The 5,409-nt window shown below is 37.0% G+C and overlaps 1 pseudogene; it reads right to left on the bottom strand.

Annotated features, from left to right (window-relative positions):
- Nucleotides 1-632: 632 nt before the first annotated feature.
- On the bottom strand, nt 633-1,128 carry LOC136144375 (large ribosomal subunit protein uL24-like; annotated as a pseudogene).
- Nucleotides 1,129-5,409: the final 4,281 nt, after the last annotated feature.

Here is a 5,409-nt window from a genome sequence, read left to right as displayed (position 1 = left end):
AGCTAATTTTGGAAGAAATTTCAGAAATGTAGAAGCTAATTCTTCTCTAAATGTTTGTTGGAATTAGTCTGTGTAGCCATATGGTCCTGGACTTTTGCTGCTTGGATGATTTTTAATCACAGTTTCAATTTCAGTACCTATGATTAGTCTGTTTATATTTTCTATTTGTTCCTGGTTCAAAAGCATTGCATGTTTTAAGAATTTCCCATTTATTCTAGGTTGTCTCTTTTACTGGTATATGGTTTCTTATTGTTGTTTAGTCACTAAGTTGGATCTAATTTTCTTATGACCTCATGGACTGTAACCTTCCAGGCTCCTCTGTCCATGAGATTTTCCAGGCAAGAATACTGGAATGGGTTGCCATTTCCATCTCCAAGGGATATTCTTGACCCAGGGATTGAACATGTGTCTCCTGCATTAGCAGGAGGATTCTTTACCACTGAGCCACCTGGATAATCTCATGATCCTTTGCACTTTTGTGGTATCAGTTTTAACTTCTCACTTTTCATTTCTAATTTCATTGGTTTCTGTCATCAAGTTTTTCTTTTTGATGAGTCTGTCATCAAAAGATAGACATTTAAAGATTTATTTTGTTCAACTTTTCAAAGAACCGGGTTTAAGCTTAATTAATCTTTTTTTTTTTTTTTTTCATTTTAACAGTTTTTAATGAAAGCTATAGACAAGATGACTTTATTCCTGCATCTTCTCAATTGTTTCTTCCTTATATTTGCCCTTTTCCTTTCCTCCTTGGCGAGATTTGGCTTTACGTTCGAGGATCTTTTTGCGGTCTTTGTGCAGTTTTAGTCTGGTGATAACCACCTTGCTGGGGTGAATGCCCACATGGACAGCTGTGCCATTAGCCTTCTCCCTCTGCACTCGTTCAATGTAGATGACGTATTTCTTCCTGTAAACCTGGACTACTTTGTCAATTTGCTGCCCTTTGTAATGCCCTCATACAACCTGAACTTCATCATCCTTTCAGATGGGCATGGATTGAACGTTGTACTTCTGTCTTAGCTCTTTAGAAAGAGGAGAAGACATAGTTTTCCTGCAAATGTGGGAAGGCGCATTGAAATGCCTTTTTCGATTCTTGCTTCAGTCAGAAGTCACAAAGGGATTGAACTTCATTTTGGCCGCTGGCACTTCAGCGATAGCCACAGAAGGGAAAAGATCTAAGCTTAATTAATCTTTATTATTTTCTTCAACTCCATTTTCTTTATTTCAGTTGTGGTCTTTATGATTTATTTCCTTCTACTAAATTAGAGTCTTCTTTATTTCTTCTTTAGTTGCTTAACATGTAAGGAGAGATTTTTTCTGATTTTTCTCATTTCTTGACATAAGATTGTATTGCTATAAAGAATCCATTGCTATAAGCAATTGCTATAAATGAAGAATCAATGTTTTTGAATTGTGGTGCTGGATAAGAGTCTTGAGAGTTCCTTGGACAGCAAGGAGATCAAATCAGTCAATCCCAAAGGAAACCAACCCTGAATATTCATAGGAAGGACTGATGCAGAAACTGAAGTTCCAGTACTTTGGTCACTTATTGCAAAGAGCTGACTCATTGGAAAAGATCCTGATGCTGGAAAAAATCTGTGGGTGGGAGGAGAAGGGAGTGACAGAGGATGAGGTGTTTGGATGGCATCACTGACTCAAAGGACATGAATTTGAGCAAACTCTGGGAGATACTGAAGGACAGGGAAGCCAGGTGTGCTGCAGTCCATGAGGTCCCAAACAGTCAGAAATGACTTAGCAACTGAACATCTGAAACATCCCTCTTAGAATTGCTTTTGCTGAATCACATAGGTTTTGGACTGTATATTTTTGTTGTCCTTTTTCTCAAGGTATTTTTTTTTCCTTTATGATTTGTTCAGTTATCCACTGGTTATTTAGTAATAAATTGCTTTGTCTTCATGAATTTATGGGTTTTTTAAAAAATATTTTCCCCTGTAATTCATTTCTAATCTTATAGTGTTATGGTTGGAAAAGATAATTTTGTTATTTCAATTTTTTTAAATATACCAAAATTTGAATTGTGACCTGATATGTGATCTATTCTGGAGAATGTTCTGTGTGCACTTGAGAAGAAAGCATATCCCACTGCTTGGGGATGGAATGTCTTATAAATATTAACATATCTATCTAATCTAATGTGTGATTAAGGTTTGTATTTCCTTATTATACTTCTGTCTGGATGATCTATCCATTGATATATGTGGGGTGTTACAGTCCCCCACTATTAGTATGTTACTATTGATTTCCCCACCTATAGCTGTTAGCATTTGCCTTAAGTCTTGAGGTTCTCTCATGTGGGTGCATATGTATTTGCAATCATTATATCTTCTCCTAGGACTGATCCCTTTATCATTACATGACATCCTTCCTTGTCTCTTTTAACAGTCTTTATTTTAAAATCTATTTTTTTCTGATAAAAGTATTGCTTTCTTTGTTTTTCATTTCTATAGAGTATCTTTTTCCATCCCTTCACTTTGTCTGTTTATGTCTCTAGTCTGAAGTGGGTGTCAGGTAGACAGCATGTATATGGGTCTTGTTTTTGCATCCACTCAGCCAGTCTATTTTTTAGAATGGTAATTCATTTACATTTAAGGTAAATATACATAGGCTTGCTTTTATTGCAATTTCCTTTGGGTGGTTTGTTTTCATAGATTTTTTTTCTTTCCTTCTTTTGTTCTATTCCTTTGTGTTTCTTTCCTAGATACAGTCCTTTAGAATTTGTTGCAAAGCTGGTTTGATGATATTGAATTATTTTATCTTCTTCTAGTAAAGCTTTTGATTTAGTAAAGCTTTTGATTTCTCCATTGAATCTGAATGAAAACCCTGATGGATAGAATATTCTTGGTGTAGGTTTTTCCCTTTCATCACTTTAAACATATCATGGCACTCCATTCTATAATCATCAGTGATTCTGCTGAAAACTCAGCTAGTAACCTTATGAGGATTATCTTGTATGTTACTTGTTGCTTTTCTTTGCTGTTTTTAATTTTTTGTATTAACTTTTATTAGTTTGCTTAATATATGTCTTGACATGTTTCTCCTTCTGTTTATCCTGTATGAGACTCTGCACTTCCTAGATTTTGGCTGAATTTTTCCCATGTTAGGGATTGTTTGACTATAACCTCTTCATGTTTTTTCTCATTCTCTTTCTCTTCTTCTCTTGAGACTCTTATAATTTGAATGTTGGTACATTTAATGTTGTCCCAGAGATCTCTGAGACTGTCCTCAAATCTTTTTATTATTTTTTCTTTATTCTGTTGTGTTGCAGTGAGTTCCACCATTCTATCTCCTGGTCACTTATCCATTCTTCTGCCTCAATTATTCTGCTACTTTTTTCTTCTAGTTTATTTTTTTTATTGTTTTCATTGTTTAGTTCTTCTAAGTCCCTGTTAAACATTTATTGTATTTTCTAAATCTGTGTCTCCATTCTTTTTCAAGATCTTGAGTCATCTTTACTACAATTACTTTGAATTATTTTTCACATAGATTGCCTACTTCCTCTTCATTTAGTTGGTCTGGTAGGTTTTTACCTTGCTGCTTTGTCTGGAAAATATTTCTTTATCATCTCATTTAGTCTAACTTACTGTGTCTGTGGTCTCTTTTCCACAGACTGAAGGATCATATTTTTTCTGGCTTCTGTTGTCTGCCTCCTGGTGTTTGAGATTGTTTCAAAGGTTTGTGTAGCCTTCCTGGTGGGAAATACTGCTGTCTTCTCTTTATGGTTAGAGCTGGGTCTTGTCCCTCTGACAAGAATTTGTCACGGTGTATGTTTTGGGGTGTCAGTGAGCTTATTATGACTTTGAGCAACCTGTTTGCTATTTGTTAGTGCTGTGTTCCTCTCTCATTTGTTGTTTGGCCTAAGATATTCCAACATTAAACTTGCAGGCTGTTGGGTGGTACTCAGGTCTTCAAGCTGAGATGGGAACCTCTGAGAGAACTCATACTGATTAATGCATCTACCTTTCAGTATTTTGTGCTCCCCTTATAGGGGCTTAGGTCTGATCCCAGCAGAGGAATCAGGACCCCTCATGCTGTGCAGTTTGTCTTCCCCAGGTGAATTAACCTCTCCTCCCTTTCACCTCCCCCCTCTCAAGGTTGCACGTCCCATCAGATTCTCTTTTGTTCTTTTTCTTCCTTTATTGTGTTTTGTCCTACCCAGTTATGTGGGAAATTTTTTGTGTCCTTGTAGGTGTCTGAAGCCCAAGTTCGATCCCTGGGTTGAGAGATTACCTGGAAGAGGGCATGGCAACACATTCCAGTATTCTTGACTGGAGAAGACCCATGGACAGAGTAGCCTGACATGTTACAGTCCATGAAGTCATAAAGAGTTGGACATGACTGACCAAGCACAGTAGAGCATACATATATCTCTTTTGGGGGGTCTTCCTCCCACCCTCCCTGCATCCCACTCATCTAGTTCAGCACAGAGCACTAAGTTGAACTACCTGTGCTATATATATATATATATATATATATATATATCTGTGTGTGTGTGTGTGTGTGTGTGTGTGTGTGATATATATATCAGTTCCAAACTCCCAATCCCTCATGCTTCCACCCCCATGTCCACAGGTCTTTTATCTACATTTACATCTCTTACCCCAACCTGTATACAAGTTCATCTCTACTTGTTTTCTAAGTCTCACCTATATGTGGTGTAGGTGCTGATATATGATATTTGTTTTTCTCTTTCTGACATACTTCACTCTGTACGACAGTCTCTAGGCTCATTTACATCTCTACAAATCACTGAATTTGTTCCTTTTAATGGCTGAGTGATACTCCATAGCATATATATGTACCACTTCTTCTTTATCCATTCATCTATCAATGGATATTTAGGTTACTTTCATGCTCTAGTTCTTTTAAATAGTGCTGCAATGAACATTGGAGTGCAAATCTCATTTTAAATTATGATTTTTTAGAGCATGTGCCCAGTAGTGGAACTGCTGGGTCATAGTTGCATTTTTAGCTTTTTGGGGAATCTCCATACTGTTCTCTATAGTCATTGTATTAATTTACATTCCCATCAATTGTGGGAAAATTTTCAAGAGATGGGAATACTAGGCCACCTCACCTGCCTCCTTTATTGACTATGCCAAAGCCTTTGACTGTGTGGATCACAATAAACTGTGGAAAATTCTGAAAGAGATGGGAATACCAGACCACCTGACCTGCCTCTTGAGAAATCTGTATGCAGGTCAGGAAACAGCAGTTAGAACTGGACATGGAACCACAGACTGGTTCCAAGTAGGAAAAGGAGTACGTCAAGGCTGTATATTGTCACCCTGCTTATTTAACTTATATGCAGAGTACATCATGAGAAATGCTGAGCTGGAAGAAGCACAAACTGGAATCAAGATTGCCAGGAGAAATATCAATAACTTCAGATAT

This window comes from Muntiacus reevesi, chromosome 11 (assembly GCF_963930625.1).
Source record: "Muntiacus reevesi chromosome 11, mMunRee1.1, whole genome shotgun sequence".
NCBI classification, from domain to species: Eukaryota; Metazoa; Chordata; class Mammalia; order Artiodactyla; family Cervidae; genus Muntiacus; species Muntiacus reevesi.
This window is presented reverse-complemented; position numbering and strand designations above follow the sequence as displayed.